This window comes from Ambystoma mexicanum, chromosome 2p (genome assembly GCF_040938575.1).
Source record: "Ambystoma mexicanum isolate Mex_15411 chromosome 2p, UKY_AmexF1_1, whole genome shotgun sequence".
NCBI classification, from domain to species: domain Eukaryota; kingdom Metazoa; phylum Chordata; class Amphibia; order Caudata; family Ambystomatidae; genus Ambystoma; species Ambystoma mexicanum.
Window position 1 is genome coordinate 875,995,571 of NC_090923.1, and position 19,649 is coordinate 876,015,219.

Consider the following 19,649-nt stretch of genomic DNA (forward strand, 5'->3'; position numbering starts at 1 on the left):
AATCCTCCTCTGAAGAGCGCTTGAAAATAGATAGCGCTGCCAGGTAACCTTTAATTGTTACTATCTGGAGCCCCAGATTAGCCAGATGTAACAAAAAGGAAAGCACCGTAGGTATGTTACATAGAAAGGGATTAACGATCTTATCCCTGCACCAGCTGCTGAACTTGTTCCAACAGCAACGGTACAAAGATTTTGTTGCGGGCCTTCTGGCTGAAAGCAGAATTTCCATTACGTCATCCGGGAGGTCCGACTCCTTGTATCTCAGCCTTTCAGAAACCATGCGTGAAGGCTGAGAGTCTTGACCTCTGGATGGAGAACCCAACCTACCTCTTGCGAGAGAAGATCCTCTCTTTGTGGAAGACGCATTGGAGGGCAGATGGACATGTCCTGAAGGTGCAGGTACCACATGCTCCTGGCCCAATCCGGAGCAATTAGGATAATGGATTTCCCGAAATTTCTCAACCTCCTGATCACGTGAGGAATGACGGGGACTGGAGGAAACGCGTACAGGAGTGGAAACTCCTGGTCCACTACGAACATGTCTCCTAGAGCTGTTCTTGGGGGAAATTCACAGGAGCAGAACAGTTCGCACTTCCGGTTGACACTGGTCATGAACAGATCCACTTGAGGGGTTCCCCAAAGGGTGAAGATCTCTTGAAGGGCTTCCTGAGCTAGTTCTCACTCGTGGGAGATTGTGCTCTGCCTGCTTAGAGCATCCGCTGCAGTGTTCTACTCTCCTGCTAGGTGAACTGCTGATAGGGAAATTCCGTCTTGAATTGCCCAGAACCAGAGCTGCATTACCTCTGTGCACAGTGGTAGTGACCATACACCACCTCTCTTTTTGGAGGTAGTACATGGCCACTGTGTTGTCCGTCATTATCGGGACATTCTTTCCCCATACAGAGGGCAGAAAGGCCTTCAGCGCTAGTCTGATTGCCCTCAGCTCCAAAAGGTTGAGGTGTAGTTTGGACTCCGATGGAAACCAACAACCGCCGATTGTCAGATCGTTGGTGTTGGCTCCCAACCCCGTGAGTGAGGCATCTGTCACTACCGTTATCTCTGGCCATGGCTGCCAAAAGGATTCTCCCTTGAGAAGGTTGTCCTTGCAAGCCCACCACAGAAGATCCTGAGCGACTGCTCGGAACTTTCAGGTGGTCTGAAATTCTGCCTGAAAACTGGGACCATTGAGTTCTGAGCACCCATTGGAGGGATCTCATTCTCAGGCGAGCCTCTGGCACCAGGAAAATGCAGGATGCGACCAGACCGAGCAAAAAAAAAAATAATAATAATCTTTCTTTGTTAAAGAAAATCCAAGGTCTGAAGATGCTGGGCACTCTGGAATTTGTTAACCATCTGCAGAATGTGTTGAGCACTCACCTCGGTTGGCGAGGCTTTCCCTGAGGAAGCATCTAGGACTGCTCCAATAAATTGGAGTTTTTGAGCTGGTATCATGTGGGACTTCTTGTAATTGTGGAAGAAGCCCAGTCTGTGGAGTGAGTGGCAGGTTATGCCGAGATGTTCCAGGGCTTGTTCGGGTGAACAAGCCCTGATCAGCTAATCGTCTAGGTAAGGGCAGACGTGAATCCCCCCCCACCCCCCCCCCCCTCCTGAGACTCGCTGTCACCAATGCCATCACCTTGGTGAAAACCCTTGGTGTGGAGGTCAGCCCGAATGGCAGAACTTGAAACTGATAATGAGAACCGCCAACCTCAGGTACTTTGTGCTTGGGAGGAATAGGCACATGAAAGTAAGCATCCTCAAGGTCCAATGATGCCATCCAGTCTGAGTTGGAGAGCCTGAAGGATTTGGGAAAGTTTAACCACCTTGAACCTGTCCTTCCTGAATAACTTGTTCAAGTTTCTTAAATCCAATCCTCCGCCCTTAAAGTATGGGGAGTACCACCCCTTGTTCCTTTCCGCTACAGGTACATGATCTATTGCACCTTTCTCTAGCAGTGTCAAGGTTTCCTGCACAAGGAGCGGATCCAGAATTTTGAAAGAGTTGTTCCCCAGTGGATGATCCTTAGGCTTCTTTTGGAAAGGAAGGGAGTAACCTTGGGCTACAGTTTGCAGTGCCCAAGCATCTGAAGTAATACCTCGCCATTCGTTCAGATGCTGAGTAATTCTGCCTCCCACTGGGGTCCTGTGAATCAAGGCCTCAGAGTGGTTTTGAGGTGGCTGAAGCGGCGGCAGAAGGTAAAACTGCTGTTGCTTGGGCTGGCTTAGCACCTCTCCCTCGTCCACCACAAGGGAATCTGTTCTGACCTCTTTGACCGGCTTGTCCTCTTTCTCTTCCAATTGAGAGTAGAATCAAAAGGACTTACCCCTCCAGGAAGATGAGCCAGTGTAGGGGTATTGAGGCTGTCTAATGGTGGTGCTAAGAGATTTAGCCGCCGCCTTCGAGGTCTGCAGCTTTTCCAAACTCTCATCCGCCTTGCTGCCAAACAACATTGATCTGTCAAAAGGCATGTTGAGTAGTCTAGCTTGCACATCTGGTGCAAAACCGGACTGCCTAAACCACGCAAATCCGCATAACACTGTGCTAGCTGCCATGGATCTGCTGATGCTCTCCCCAGTATCCAGACCTGACTGGAGACATTCCCCCATTGTCTCCTTAACATCCTTGATTATTGCTGTGGTCAGCCACCATAGCTATGCAGTCCCACAGCGTAAACGCAAAACCTTGACAAGGTAAAGTCACATTGGTTGATTTTAATGCCATACTGCAGCAGTAAACACTTTTCTCGCCTAGGCATCCACTCCCTTATCATCCCTATCAGGAGGGATGGATGGGTATGATGACTGCTTGGTAGATGTAGCAGCCTGAACCACCAAACTTTCTGGTATCGGATGTTTAGTGAGATACTCTGGGTCGCTGCTGGATGGTCTATTTTTTTGGAAAATGTTTCACTGCAACTGCAGTTTCTGCTGTCTCCCAATTTGCAGAGACCTTTTTGTAATGCAGTGTGAAACAGCAAAATTGGAGCTTTCTGGGGAATCTGGTTCAAGATGCATGTAATGTCATCTTGTTCAAAAGTAGGAGTAGGCCTGCTCCAGCCTAAAAGTTCTATAACCTTACTCATTAATTTTCTATATGAGGAGTCGGCATGTTCACTTGGATCTGGTTTGCCAAAGTAACTCGGGAGAGGTACCTAACCAACTAGCTGACTGAAAGTTGTCATAGAAGTCCTTTAATCTGGACTCATCGGATAGGAGTTCTACTGGCACATTAGCGGTGCCGAATTGTAACCAAAATGGTCTAGTGCTATCATCAGAAGGTTGTTGTTCTTCATAGATGGCTGATAAAGACTTCAAAAAAAGAAAACCTTTTCCTGGACTACCAATGGCTTCGACAATTTTGAGGTAATTGTCGACAATGGCTTCCAAGTCAGGATGGCCTTAGTCAGCGTCGACTTTGATTTTGGTGTTGACGGCTCCGACGTTGTCAGCGAAGGCGCCAATGTTGTCGACTTCGCGTTTCTTTGACAGAACCCTCGATGTGCTGGGTTCCCGACTGGTTAAAGCCCTCGATGATTTCTCGGCAGATCGAGATGTTTCTCGATGTAGAATCGCCTTAAGGCACGGTTTCAAAAATTTCTTCAACTTCCCTGTCTTTTTGCAGATCGACAGTGGCATGAGCTTTCTGCTTAAGCATTTCATTATGGAACGCATCCCACTTTGCTGGGGAGTCTGATCTAGCTGGACACTTGATTACCCCAGCCGAGGAATCACTAGAGGTCGAAGGTGAGCTATGACGCTGTTTCTTGGCCTTCTTCGAGGAAGACGACGAAGAATGGCGTCATCGACTTCTCGATCGAGACCGTTTAGATTTTTTGCGTCGAGAAGAATCCCTCGACTCATCTGCCTTTTTCTTTGGACTCTTCGAAGGAGACTTCGAAGGCAACCTTCCCACCGCCAGTTTACCCTTAAGCTCCCCGAGAGCCGTTTCGTTCATCACCTGAAGGAGCCAGTCTGCGGTACGGTATCCGGTACCAGGACACCACAGACATATGCGGTGGGGGTCGGTGATTTACATCTTTGATCCAGTCTTGGCACTTCTTGAAGCCCGTCTCAAGCGTCGGAGCCAATGAAGAAGACATTTTCGGACGAAAATACTATCGAAATCGACAGAAGAACCAAAGGGTGCCTTAATTCTCTCGAAGCGTTAGCTCAGAAAAACAGAACTGAAGCCAATGGGCGCTGCGTGCACTACTTATAACGATGATGACTACAGTCAAACAGAGGCCCTCGAGGGACATTGACTCGACAAGTCGGCACACAGCGCCCCCTGTCGAAAGAAATTCAGAAGCAGCTAAAGCTGGAGATACATTATCATAAGATGAGGAATATGTGGGAGGATACAATCAATTCAAATTAAGCGTTACTGTGTTAGTATCAGGTTAATCCTTAAGCCCTGTAAACCCTATAATCATTGATTGTGAAAATGAATAGCTGCTCCCACACATTTCTAATTCCTGGGTCCCTCAGTATAGAGAGAATAGAAGGGTTTCCCTGTCAGAGTTGAGGATACACTTGGGCCAAATATGCTATAAAAGCAAGATTGTATACTCTAGGCAAACTTGCCCCTGAAATCTGCTGGGTCTTCTCACATCATGGACAAATTGGTTTGTGAAAGTATCAGGGTGGAAATCAGTGGGTAACAAACATTAAATATCACAGTCAGCTTTGTCAAAGAATATATGTAGAGAATAAAATAAAACGGATCTCTGCCTGAATGCCAGCAAGACTGAGATTCTCCTCATTGGCACACCCACACCCTCCTTTCCCGTCACTCCCTGGCCCTCTCCCTGCTCCCACCTGTGAGGCTTAAAACCTCGGGGTCATCTTCGACTCCACACTCTCCTTCTCTCCTCACATCGCTGATATCTCTAAGAAATCACACTACCAGCTGCACCTCCTCAGAGGTATTCTATCTTTCCTATCCTTCCCCCCCAGAAGCTCACTGTCTACAGAGCTCTGGTTCTCTCTAAGCTGGACTATTGCAACAGCCACTTTCTAGATCTGCCTGCTTCTACCCTCCGCAGCTCATCCAGAACCGGACTGCGAGACTCGTCTTTGGCCTCAAGCCCAGGGATCGTATCTCTCCAGGAGTGAAATCTCTGCACTGGCTCCCAGTGGCTGCGAGGAATAAGTTCAAAACCCTCTGCATCGTCCACAAGGCCTTCTGGGGACAAGGGCTTCAATACCTTTAACTCTCTCTTCCTAAATATCTCCCTTCTCGAGCTCTTCACTCATCCACCAACTCCCTCAGGGTCAGTCGCTTCTCCAAGCAACGAGTTGGTGGTAGATCACTTTCTTCAGCCGAGGGGCTCCCTCTGGAACAGCCTCCCTGCCCCCCTGAAACTTGAGGAGAACCATCTCCGGTTCCAGAAGCACCTCAAAACCTTTCTCTTTGCTTCTGCCTTTTCTCCTCCTCTCCCCTGCTGATTTCCTGGCTTATACTGAAACTGCAATGGTTTACCTGGCCACACTCTGATCATGGGACCAGGTCCCCCCTCCGCCAGTCGTACACCTGCACTGCCCTCCCTGGAAACCCCCGCACTTGGGGACTGTTCTCTGTATCCCTACAGTCCTACCATTAGCACTTGACACCTGATGCCTGCACTTAACCCTTCTCCCTTGCACTTGCCACCTGCTGGCCATACTTTACTTTGTTATTTATTCTATTATCCCATGTAATGCACTGTCCGCTTCCCTCTCCCCCCCCTGCACTTCCCCTTCCCCCTCCTTCCCATGCACACGCGATCTGAATGACACTTGGCCTAGTAGAATCGTTGTCCGACTTCCCTCTGTTCCAACTCCCTTGCCCCGTCGCGCCTTGAAACACTTGTGTATAGGCGCGTTATAAATCCCATATCATTTATCATAATGCATCCTCACTTTAGGTGCTCAGGAACTTCTTGCCCTAACTCTGCTGACCTTGAGCGAGTAACAATTGGGTATCCTGCACACAGCAGTATAAGTTACGAATTATCGGGTTGCTCCTCTTGCTGCTGACCGTTGGCCCTGTCGATCTTGTTGCCAAGTGAGACCACTGCTTGGTAGGGCTTGACGTCCGGGAGATTAATCCAGACTGTTTTCCCTTCAAGCTTCACTGCTCAGTCTGCCACTCTCTCCACTATGTAGGGACCAGTGAATCTAGGTGCATCCCAACTCCTGATAAAATTCTGCAACAGTACAGTGTAGCCAACGCCAACAAGCCTTTCAGTCCCAGAGTCCTTTGGTTTGTTGTCACTGTTGCTTTCTGTCACACTCACCTGGGCTCTGCGGGAGTATTAGGAACCTCAGCTTGGCACTATTGTCTTGTTCTCTGGTGACTATCTATGGAAAACCAAGAAGACAGAGAAAGATGGGTAAGAGCCTTGTGTTAGCTGGAACCCACCCTGCTTTCCCCTCCGACTATGACCCCTTCCTCCTTTTACGTGTACGAGTGCTCACCTTGTAAGATAAGATTAGCTCTCCATCCTGCTTGTATCTGTAGCAGGGGCGAAATGTTCAGTCCACCAGTTACTTCACTGGCATGCAATCAAGGGTTAAGTCCGCCAGTTGCGTCTCAGGCGTGTAATCAGTCCACCAGTTACTTCACTGGTTTGTAATCCTGCCCAGACCCGCTGTGGCTTTGAGTTCTGTAGTGCTTTTCCACTACTACTCTGTGGTTTGCTCACTTGCTGATTTGTCCAGACTGTCTTTTGCTGGTGCGTTTTTATCTTATGCCCGTTTGCCTTGGGCTGTTATGCATGCAAAGTTTGCTTTCACCTTTCTGGCAGGGTTCTGTCGGGCACGAAAAGTGTGGGAGGAATTCCGACGTAGCCGAGTACCTGCGGCAGGGCCGTGCCACCCGATGAACGAGACTGCTGATGGAAGAGCCGGGCCTGAGGCGAAGTAACGAGGAGGGGCTGCGGGCCCGATCAGCTGTTAAGATAGCCGGAGCAGATGGGGGCGTGTCGAGCGGGCCACGTACCGCTCGACTGAAGCGGGAGTGTCTCTGCGGGGCCGCGGACCCGATCAGCTGTTCAAAAGCCTGCGCTGACAAGGATTAGTTGCGGAGGGGCCGCGGACCCGATGATGGCAACTGGAGTTAATTTCCTCGGGAGAGCGCAGGAGGCTCTTCTTAGATGAAGACTGGCTGGTTCTCTTGAGCAGATCACTGCGAGCGCGCTGCTGCCTGCTGGCAGTTCAACACAATGCGTGATGGGAAGTTTGGGTGTGGTTTATATAGCAGCCACCCCTAGCCACACCCAGAGACTAGATAGCTACTTCCTATGACTTTCGGTCTTGTTTTCCCACCATGTTGGATGGCCATTCTTGTAGTTGGTGCCATAAGCCCCATGCCTGGGTCCAATTGGCTCGTTCTTCACTTTCTTGATGGAACAGTTTTGAGGTCTCAAGACGTAGTGAACCCTATGGGGGCGCCTTGGTGCAACTGTGTGTGCAAGAGACCTAGCATTGGTGGAAGCAAGTGTTGTTGGTTTGGAGGGTGCGACACTTTCTCTGCTGTCTTCTGGGCCTCCCCAGTGTCGTATCTGGTGAGAGATAAAAGAGGCACTTGTAATCCAGGAACTAATTTACTCATACATTTCCTGGCATAGCCCTTCTGCCCAACTCCGCATCCTTCAGTGCTCTAGTGCGAGGAGCCAGTGGGATTTGAATGCGCCGTCCTATCACCACCTCATGGGGCGTTAAATGGTGGTCGGACCAGGGCTTATTACGGAATGCAAAGAGCGCTCTGACCACTACCTCACTTGATCCATCCTCTCAACCTCACCACTGCAGTTCCTGCATGCCTGACCCCATCCATCTGATCAATTGTCAAAGAACTGTCAATGTAAAGCACGACTCCCCCCTGAAGTGCGTCCTCATGTGCTTTGCAGTTATCACTGAATTCCTCTTGTTTTCTGCATAGTCACCTTCCTGTAAAATGTCTGAGAAAGATCACTGGGTTAACAACTCTGCACATCACCACCTAGAGTGATGGGTGTGATAGTAAAACTTTGCACCCTCTGTGTTGTCAGTGTGTTCTTTGGTTTCTGCAGTATCGCAGAGAGTGCATGCGCCACATAGGGAGAGGTGTTGCACCCCATGGTAATCCCTGCAGATTTTTCCACTGTGAATGCGGCAGCAGCCAAAAGCGTGTTCACAAGGATAGTGACCTCATCAGTGGGTAGTTTCCCACTGTAGTATGATATTGGCTTGTGCCCCAAGGTTGTCTTTTGTGCCGGTACCGCTTTCATCACCACCCCATCCGTGTGTGATAACAAGAAAAATTCCTTTTTGTAGTCTGGGATCCCCAACACTGGAGTCGTGCATATTGCTTCTTTCAGCTGCTCAAATGCCTCAGTCATTTCTGTTGTCCATTTTATTGTCTTGTGTCCCCTTTGTGCTTCCTTCAAGGCACCCAATAAAGGCCTGGTGTAAGTGCTACAATCAAAATCCCATGCTCTGCAGTAATTACACAGCCCCAAAAATTGCTGCATATCTCTCACTGTCATGGGTGTTGCTGGCTTGCGTGCGGTCTCCACCATTTCTGAGGTCACCTGTCAGACATTTAGTGAGATCATCTGTCCAATGTATAGCACTTCTTTCTGACAGTACTGTAGTTTGGCTTTGTCCACCTTGTATCCCTTGTCAGCTAACTGTCGGCATGTGTAATGAGTCTTTGTCCTGTGTCGTGCTGCAAATCAAAATGTCATCTACATACTGTAGAACTGTGCTCTCCAACTGGAGGACTATTGAATATAGAGCGTCGCTCGCAGTACCCTTGAGGAATTCTTGTAAGTTTCCACTTCTGGTTTCTATACATAAAGGAAGTAAAGTCTTGCGAGTCTGGGTGTAGTGGTACAGAGAAGAAGGCATTCTTCAAGCCTATGACCGTTGGAATGCTGCACAAAATTGAACCAGAGGATACTCTGCTTCTACAATGTGATGAACGGGGCGGAAGTCCTGGATAAAACGCCATGACCCCCCCTTTTGCTTTCTTAACTGGGTACAGAGCCATGTTGCATGGGGATTCCGATGGTAATAGAATGCCTTGTTCCACTAGTGCTGCAATCGTCTCAGATGCCCTCAACGGCCTCTTTTGAGAGTGGATTCATTTTTTACTCTGGTTAAAATTGCTCCTGGTTTCAGCTTTACCCCCACTATTCCTTTCAGAAGCCCCACATCATAGGGACTTGTCCACAGGATGCTGGGCACCTTGGCCAAATCCTCCTCGCAGAAGGATGGTGGCGCTTCCATTGCCATTGCTATCCTCTGTGGTACTTCTCTGTAGTGTATCTTCACCCAGTATGTCACACTCGTCTCAAACACCATCTGGTGCTCTGACCTTTCGTCTCTCAATAGCTCTTCGTCTGTCACCGTGTATTTGTATTTTGTATTTATTTTATTTGTAAAGCGCATCCAGGCCCAGAGGCATACGGGCGCATAGGTTAAATCTGGTTACAGTTACAATTTAAAGCAGTCAATAAGGGTTATGTTACAGTACAGTTACAGGTAGGTACAATCTTGGTGATGCAGATGCATACATACATAGTCTAGTATAAATACATTAATTACAAGAGTGTGCCAGTGCCGGTCAATCATGATGATGAGAGCAGGCGGTTAGGCTGTCAAAGAGTCCAAGTTGTGAAGCCAACACTTCGTATTGTGTTTAAATAGGTTAAATGACGGTTCTGCTCGCAAGAGCGCAGGGATTGTGTTCCATAATTTAGAGGCTTGTACAGGGAAGCTGGTACCACCAGAGTTGTGAAGTTTGAATCTCGGTATGGACATGGTGTTAGCTTCTGCTGCTCTAAGTGGTCTTGAAGAGGTGTGAGTTGGTTAGTGAGGTAGGCTGGTGCGAGGTTGGCCCTAGCTTTGTGAGTAAGGGCCAGAGATTTAAGGGAGATTCTGTGCTTGACCGGGAGCCAGCGTAGTTTGCGTCTGGTCTGAGAGATGTGCAACGTTTTAGGGATGTTGAGGGCGGCCCTGATGGCATTGTTTTGTATTACTTGCAGTTTGTTTATATTTTTGCGGCTAGTTCCTAAATAAAGGGCATTACAATAGTCTATCTTGGATAGGACTAATGCTCTAGCAAGAGTAATGCAATTGGGTGAGGAGATGAACGGCCTACATGCAGTGATCAGTTTACAGGTGTAAGCGGCTGATGATGCTACTGCATTAGTTTGTTTGGTGAAGGATAAGGTGGCATCGATGTACACATCAAGGGTTTTGGTGTTATTTGACACAGGGATGAGATTGCCATCTATGGTGAAGGATTTAAATGCGGGATTGAGATTTTTGAGTTTGGCGTGAGTGCCAAGGATGATCAACTCGGTCTTTTCGTCATTGAGACAGAGTCCATGATGTGCCATCCATGCTTGGATTACTGAGTAGATTTCATTAAGAGTTTTGCTGTCTGTTTCATAGTTGCCCGAGATAGGAATGAGTATCTGGGTGTCGTCCGCGTAATTGGTATACGTGACACCCAGATAGTCAAGGATATCAAAGAGGGGCTTTGTGAATTGTACCCATCTGCCACAGCGATCACTGCTCACCATGATCGTCCTGTGTCGTCCATCCCGTGTACTGCTATCCACTCATCCCTCACTGTAACTGCCTCGATCTCTAGTGGTATTATTGTCCCTTCTGCCTCATCCAATGAATCTCTGGTCTGAACAAATACTTATTTAGGACACGCCACATCTTCCCTTGAATCCCTGGGAGCCATGCAATTGCAATCTCAGTCCCGTAATGGAACAGCTCTTCGTCTACTGGTACCCTCCCTCTGTACCTTCCGTCCATAATAGACTTGAATGATCTCTCTTACGTTGAGAAAGTGTATCCCTGGTGTAGAGCACACTATCCCCTTGTCTGTGAATGAAATTGTCATGTTTAGTCTGTTCACAATGTCTCATCCCAGTATATTTACAGGTGTCTGGCGAGAGTAAAGCAAAGGCAGGGATAAAGCATGATCCCCTATAGAAAGGGAGATATTGTCTGTGAAAGGAACCACTTCTTTAGCCCCAGAGAATCCTTGAGTATTCATGGCATCACCTTCTAACCTACATGTTCCCTCTCGAATACAGGATCTAGTCGCCCCTGTGTCAAGAAAGAAAGGAAAACGTTTCGTCACCTATCGCCACCCCTATGCAAGGTTCCTACACAGGGTTTTGTGAGATCGATAGGATGGAACACAAAGTCCTGTGTGTGTGCTGTCCTATTAAGGGTATAAGGACATCCCGTTCCCCGAAAATGGTTTGTTCCCTACCATGGTGACCCACTCCTAGTTTTCCAATGGGGACCGTTGCCATTGAGTTAAATTGTGCCATTGTCCCGTCATTTGGTTGCATGTTATTCTGGATCTGTGGCACCTGCTGCGTGTTGCCTCGAGTCAGGGATGATTGTAAATACTGTGGTATGGGTGCTTGTATCTGTGGTATTTGTGCCATGGGCTGATGTGCCTGCGGAGGTGCAATCAGCGCCTGTCCCTGCTCTGGCTGGTCCTGTGTGTAATGGTTGTCCTGGTCCCCTGATACGCTTATTGGTACTGTGCCCCCCCTAATTCTGTTGCATCCCCCTGCTTCTGCACTGTTGAAATGTGCCCCATCTGCCCGCACGACCAACATTGTGGTGGCTCCCTACCTTGCCCTTGGAAACCCCCTGCATAAGGCCCTCGGCCCTGCTGCACCTGTGGCCCGTATCCTCAAAAAAAAACCTGGGACACCCCCGTGGTTCTGATGCATCTGTGGCCCATATCTGTGTCCTCTGGGTAAGCCCCCCGCCCCCATTTCCCCTGTATGTGTGTCAGTAGTGATTGCTGCACATATTTGGAGAAATTTCGGCAAGGTGGCCATGGTTTAGTTAATTTCCCCTCGTGCTTGGTTTAGTTAATTTTCCCTTGTGCTTTTAGTCCATTCTATGCTATATTTCCAAATCTAGTCTTTATAAGGTGGCAGGGTCATACACAGGTGCTGTAGGGGAATGTCGCCCCCCCCCCCTATACTTCCCTTCATACATTGCTCTGGTCTTTATCCAACCTCAAATTGAGAGTTTCAATAGTCCGCTGTCAAGCAAGAAACAACGCTGTCAAGGAAGAAACACAATGCAATCACAATGCTTTTAATTCACTACGAGCCTCTCTGGCTCCACATACCTGTCAGGCGTACTCCACGCACAGCCCCTTCACAATCGCCGCCTCCTCGGGCACACCCACAATCTTGCGCAGGCGCCTTCCATGCACCAACACAGGTCCACCTCGTCTGCCAATCCCAATTTTTCAATGCTAACTCCTCGCCGTCTCATGCCCTCCATGTCCCATGTACTAACCTACAGCTCACGTCACCAATTTACTGGAAAGTGTAGTGCTAAGAAGTCAATTACAGCGCACACAATACTCTACCCAGTTGCCCAAAAATACACACAACCCCAACACAAACCCCACAGCGGTCTTCCTGCCTCCTAGCAGAGTATACCAATATTCTCTTGTGTTCGATCTGTACTTGCTGCATTGCCTAGCAAACACGTCTCCTCAAGACGTAACCAGTCAAATCACCTTCCGCAATCTAGGTCAGCTCCCTTGCTAAACCGTACAGGGATACCGTCATCTATGATCCCAGCTAAAGTGCCCAACCCACATCAAGCCCACTATTTACATATCATCTGTGCCTTCAAGTCAAAAGTCTAGGTTGTTCACCAGAGCGTTTTACATCTCTGAACCGAATATGTCATTATTTCTGATTCAGGCATCTACCTCTGGTCCTGTCCCTACTAAGTTTGACAATGCTAGACAATACTTTTACAATACTCAACAGTACTCGACAATACTCAATACCCTCCCTCACAACCTCAGTTGCCGTGCGGCTGGGTCAATACTTACACTCTGTGGTTTGCTGATGCTGCTCGGCTGCTGCGTCCCCCAAAGCTGTCACTTCCCCGTCCTGGTCTGCTGGATGCCTCACAGACCTCGGATAGGATATTCCCCAAGCTGGCTCCAGACGTCCTCTCCACAGGTACGTGTTCCGAGTCTCTCTCGAAATATTTGAGGGTCCTGCAGCTTCTCAGGTTCTGTGGCGATAGAGTTGGCTTAGTGCCAGGCTAGCGCAGCCAACCATCCTTTGCTACCAAATTGTTGGGTGGGACTCCGAGGTATGCAAGAGGATGGCTGGGGGTCTGCATGACTTCATGGGCCAAACACCCTCCCCAGAATAAACGGAGGACTCAGCCAACGGCAAGTTAGAACTGTGGTTTATTGCAAATAAAACCAACAGGGATCAATACAAGAAAATGGGAACTCTCCGGTACATCTCAGCTCTCCATGGCGTGCAGGCCATTTTTGTACAAGTATGGCGTCATCGCCTGGGCCCTTCCCCAAAAAAACCTATAATCACTGGAGATTGGTTATTGAAAGAATTATTACCTATAGAGAATCCATATAGAGGTTATTCAACTGGTCCTTGTATGTCAGGTGGCTGGCCTGTCCCGTCCCCAAAAACTATCAATTACATTGTTGCAGAGTAATGGGCTTACTATTGGTTCGCACCCTTTGCCATCCACCCCTGACTTTTTAAGCTGTGATTGGTTAGGGCTGATCTCCCCAGGCCTGGGACTCGATGCGTTTCTCAGCCTGCTGTGCACCTCTGCAAGGTGATGTGAACGATTATGTGTCTGTATTTTAACTTGTGTGTACCAACTTTGCCAATGAGAATGCTCTACTTATGTTGTAACACTTGTTGCCATATGCATCTGACTTGCTGGGATTGGCTCTGCTTTCCCACAACGGGTGAATGTCCATGGTCTCATCTGGCTGTACCACGTACTTCGGGACCACAAAATCAAGCTCTTCAGCTTGCATTTATCAGGCTGTATTATGTTTGTCTGCAGCTGGTCCCCTTGCCGTCTGGAGATTGGAATGTGTCTGCATATCTCTGACCTTGGTCATGAGCCTGCTTCGTGCTCTGTGCAGCCTGAATCAGCTCTCCTCGTCTCAGGCTCTGTGGCTTTTGGGCCTTCTGCAATTTTCCTTAGACTTATAATAGGATTTCTACAGGTTCATGCTATTCTAAGTACTCTATATGTTAGTCATACATGGTCCTAACTGGTTCTATATGCATCCGTGTTGTCCCATAGGGTTGTTCGCATTTAAGCATCGGCCAGCTTGCTCAGGATCTATTGTGCCTTGCAGTTCTGCGTTACTGCATTTGGCTAATGAAAAAACAATGATAAAAGTAAAATCATGGTTTTTGCTAAAAATCATGTACAGCAAAAAAAAAAACCTGTGTGGACATTGGATGGAAAGAAACTTCAACAAGTAGATACCCATATATATCTCGGATTGTTTGTCGATACCAGATTGAATTGGAAAGCTCACTGGCCTGATATTAAACTTAAATGTCTGAAGGTAACTAGACCCATTAGTAGCTTCACTAGTAAAAGTATGGAATTTTCTATTGAGACAGTACTCCTCTTATACAATGCTAATGTTAAATCGATTATATTGTATGGGGTGGAAATTGGGGGTGACGAATATCTTCCTCAAATTCAAAGACTAGAGGCATTGAAATTATGGAAACAGTTGCGTCTTGCGCACAATAGCTCAATAGAATATATCCTCTTGGAATTTATTAAGAGCATTACCGCAGATGTTACGAAGATATGATGTCTGGGTAAGATGATGAGTACCCATAAAACATGGAGAGACGAATATTCCAATACCATGATAAGGCACACTTCAGGAAGTTTTCAAATGTGGCTAAAAAAGAAAACTAAGGAAGTGAGTGTGGAATCGAACATTGCAAATCTGGCAACGCTAACAAACAGTGGTCCGTATTTAGAGTACTGCATCCATCGTCAATCTCAACCACTCTATATTAAAGCCTACCCTGCCCACAAAGTAATACAACAGTACTTGCTTATGAAATTTAACCTTAACGCAACTTGGGAGCATAGATGTGCTTTTGCTGGAGTGCCGAGTGCCAATAGGTGTGCCGGCTTTGTGGCAATCTGTCATTGGAAACCGTAACACATTAGTTGAATGCGAAAGCTTGCATCCCCTTAGAATGTCATATCTAAAATCATACATAATCAGTTTGATTATGTCAATATGTCTCAATGTTGGGCTCTATTTGTGGAAGTACAGGACATCTACTTTATTACACCATTTTTTTAAAAAAAATGTATGGAGATTTTAAAACACCTGTCTGAAGGAGGATTGATAATAGATTAAGAATTTTAGTTGTTTTCCGGTATTGATTGTATAGCTATGGTGGATGCCCATTACTGGTTCTCATATGTTTTATGTTGTATTTTTTAATAATTGCTTTAACATAATAGTTTATCACTTTTTATATATGATATATGTCGTTTACCTGATTTATGTGTATTGTGTTTTAATGTTTGATATTGTATATTGTGTTTTAATGTTTGATATTGTATATACAAAACCATTGGTTGTAAGTAGATTAATATAAAATAAAAAATAAATAAAAACAATAAATGCATTGACAGTATGTATATGCATCTGTCCTCTAGCTGTAGAACTGTGTAAGTATGCTCTTCGTGTATGCGAGTACATGTTTGTGTAATGCGGTGCAGGACTCCGAGTGTACTTCGTGACTAATGCTGCTACGTTGTGGTGTCACTAAGGACTTCAGCATTGAGGCTTCTTGGAGCTTAGTCGAGACTGTTCACATAGGTGTTTCTGTCCACAATCTCTGGTTCTTCTCCTTTACCTGGGAAGACGTGTATTGGAATTGGTCTGTATGGCTGACTGAGAGGATATGGAACAAGTTACTTACCTGTAACTGTTGTTCTCCAGCATGGATCTGACATGGATTCACATGCTCATGAATATTCCCCGTCGTCAGGCTGGGAATCCTCTGTAAAGAAAAAAACAGTATCAGTTTCGTTTCTGATCTGTCTTTCGTAGTAGTAACCAATCACTGGTCTCTGCGTCATACTGACCACAGCCAATGACTGCCCTCTACCTAAGCCCCGCCTCTGGCAGCCATCTTCAGATTTGGAAGCACGTGAAGTGGCAGTATGACCAAGTGAAGAGCCGCAGAGGGGTAGGCGGGAGGGTTCGCATGTGAATCCATGCCAGACCCATGCTGGAGAACAACAGTTACAGGTAAGTAACTTGTTCCTTCTCCAGCATGGGGTCTGGCATGGATTCACATGCTCATGAATAAAGAATACATAGCAGTACCCACATGCACAACCACGGGAGGTGGCAAAGGCTCAACATTAAGCATCACATCAAACTCAACATTAAGCAATCTTACCTCCTCACCAGGCTCACCTCAGGCGAACAGGTTGCGCAGCACTGCTTGGCCGACCCTGGACTCCTCCCTGGAATCCCGATCGACGCAGTAGAATTTCGTGAAGGTGTGCGTCGACCTCCACGTAGCAGCCCTGCAAATGTCCAGCAGGGGCACACCAGATAGGAACGCTGCGGTAGCTGCGATCGCTCTGGTGGAATGTGCTCTCGGACGGCCAGGCAGCGGTCGGTTTGCCAACCGGTGACAGTACATGATACGGCCGGAGAGCCATCTGGAAATGGAAGCCTTCGAGAGAGCCTTCCCCTGATTGACAGGTCCAATGTTCACAAAGAGTTGTGACGTCTTCCGAAAACACTTCGTGCGATCCACGTAGAACTTCAGCGCTCTAGCCACATCCAGCGAGTGCAAAGTCCTCTCAGCCGGCGACGAAGGTGACGGGAAAAACACAGGCAACACCAAGGGTTCGTTGAGATGGAAGTCCGACGGCACCTTGGGCATGAAGGAGGGGTGCGTCCTGAGCACCACCCTCGTGTCGTGAAAAGTCAAGTACGGGGCCTTGCAGGAAAGGGCCTGGATCTCTCCCACCCGTCGTGCGGAGGTGATGTCCACAAGAAACGCTGTTTTCCACGACAGGAACTTCAACGGGGCCGAGTGCAGAGGCTCGAACGGAGGTCCCATGAGCATGGTCAGCACCACGTTGAGCTCCCACGCCGGGGCCGGAGCCTTCACCGGCGGGAACGATCTGAACAGTCCCTTCATGAACTCTTTCACCAGACGATGAGACCACAAGGACGTCCGCCCCGTGGTTCTAGTGTATCGGGAGATCGCAGCAAGATGAATCTTGATGGACGCGTGTGCCAGTCCAGCTTTGGCCAGCGTCAACAGGTACGGCAGTACTTGGGGAGCCGTAATCCTTAGAGGGTTAATCTTCTGTGCGTGGCACCAGACAGAGAACCTCTTCCATTTGTGTCCGTAGCATTTAAGAGTCGAGGACGCCCTGGCCTTTGCAAGAACCTCTCTGCAGTCGGCCGGTATGTCGTATCCTCCAAACTCTAGCGCTGCAGGAGCCAGGCCTGCAAGTTCAGCGACTTCGGGTCGTGGTGGAGGATGGCGCCTCCTTCCCTGGAGAGCAGATCCGCGTCCACTGGCAGCTTGATTGACGGGGACGCTGACAAGTCCAGAAGGTTCGGGAACCATATCTGCCTCGGCCACGCAGGTGCGACGAGGATCATCCTGCACCGTGACCTCTTGAGCTGGTTGATGAGCCGGATCAGTAGTGGCAATGGAGGGAACGCGTATAGGAACAGGCCCGCACAGGGGAACGAGAAAGCATCGCCCATGCTCCTCGGCTGGGGAAACCTGCTGGCGAACCTCCGGCACTTGGAGTTCGTCGCGAACAGGTCGATCTGGGGTATGCCCCACCGTCGGAAGAGGCGATCCACTAGATCCTGCCGTAGTTCCCACTCGTGGCACGAGCGCAGCTCCCTGCTGAGTGAGTCGGCGATGGTGTTTTTTATCCCTGCCAGATGAAACGGCACCAGAAACATCCTTTGGGCGACGGCCCAATGCCACAGGTCCTGCGCCTCCTTGGACAGTGCTGGGGACCTGGTTCCGTCTTGTTTCCTGATGTAAAACATGGTGGTGGTGTTGTCGGTGAAGATCCTCACCACCTTGCCCTTGAGGGACGGAAGGAAGGACCTGAGGGCCCAGAACACTGCACGGAGCTCCAGGATGTTGATATGGAGGGACTTCTCCGTCGGGAGCCAAAGGCCTCTCGCGTGCAGATTTTCGGTGTGCGCTCCCCACCCTTCCAGGGAGGCATCCGTGGTCACTGTCTCCTGGTGGTCTGGGGTCTGGAAGTCCATGCCCGCCGTCAGATGCGCACGGGTGCCCCACCACCGGATCGCTCGGCGGAAACTCTCGTCGAGTGTGATCCTCTCCTCGAAGCCGCCCGTCGTTTGGATCCAGCGCGCGTCCAGGAACTCCTGCAACGGACGCATCCGGAGCCTGCACATGGGAATGAGGTAGATGCAAGAAGACATCATTCCGAGGAGGGACTTGATGGACCTCACCTTGGCCGCGTCAGAAACCAACATCCGCTGTACCTTGCCCAGGATGGACCTGGTCCTTTCCTCCGACGGGGAGGCCAGAAGGGACACTGTCGAGCTTCGCTCCCAGAAACAGTGCGTTTTGCGCGGGTACCAGGTGGGACTTGGCGTAGTTCACGGAGAATCCCAGGTCCGTGAGAAGTTGGACGGTCCTTGCCGTGTGCTCCACGGCGAGCTCCCTCGTCTTGGCTCGGATGAGCCAGTCGTCCAGGTAGGGGTAGACGTGGATCCCCTCTCGGCGCAGCTGCGCCGCCACTGGTGCAAGGCACTTGGTGAATACCCTGGGTGCCGACCGTAGACCGAAGGGAAGGGTTCTGAACTGGTAGTGACGCCCTTGGACCACGAACCTGAGGAATTTTCGGTGCCCCTTTAGGATGGGAATATGGAAGTAGGCATCCTCCAAATCCAACGAAGACAGGAAGTCGCCCTCCTCCAGCTAACCCAGGACGTGCTGGAGGGTGACCATCCGGAACTTCTGAGCTTTGATGAACTTGTTCAGCCGTCGTAGGTCTAGGATGGGGCGCCATCCTCCCGTCTTCTTCACGAGGAAGTATCTCGAGTAAACTCCGGAGCCCCGAAGCCTCCTTGGGACGAGTTCGATGGCGCCCTTCCTTAGCATCGCCCTTACCTCCCGGAGAAGCTGAGGGACGTGAAGCTCTTTCCTGGCCACAGGGGGACACGCGGGCACCTTCTTTGAAACTCGAGCGCGTGGCCCTGGGCTAGGGCGTCCAGCACCCAACGGTCGGTGGAGATGGACTCCCACACGCTGACGAAGCTCGCCAGCCGGCCTCCCACCGGGGTGCTTCGGTGGGGGCCCGACCCCACGGCCGGTTCAATCCTGCTTAGACGAGGCTTTGCCGCCTTGGCGACGACGGCAGGGTCCGCCTGACTTGCCTCGTCCCCTGTAAGCTTCTTGAGACGACGAACGGGCCGCTTGACGGTAGGTGGAAAATCCGCCGCCGGAACCTTTGGAGGCGCCCTTGCCTCCGCCGCTCCGAAAGGGCGGCCGCCGTTGCTGGAGAACCCCGAGAGCCCGGGCTGTCTCCGTGTCCGCTTTGATGGCTTGAAGGGAATCGTGCACTGTTTTCCCAAACAGGTTGTTCCCATCGAACAGCATGTCCAGGACTCTGGTCTGTACGTCTTGACGGAAGTCAGTAGCCTTGAGCCATCCACGCCGCCTAAGGCACACGCCGTTGCCCAACTGGCGAAATCCAGTGTCGGCGATGTCCGTCGCAATAGTGATGGCGTGGTCCGACGCCACCTCACCT

The 19,649-nt window shown here is 49.4% G+C and overlaps 1 protein-coding gene across 2 annotated transcripts in view; it reads right to left on the reverse strand.

The window, feature by feature from the left end:
* POLR2I (RNA polymerase II subunit I) overlaps positions 1-19,649 on the reverse strand; it is a 506,951-nt gene that overhangs the window by 360,568 nt on the left and 126,734 nt on the right. The gene's annotated exons all lie outside the window — the stretch shown is intronic.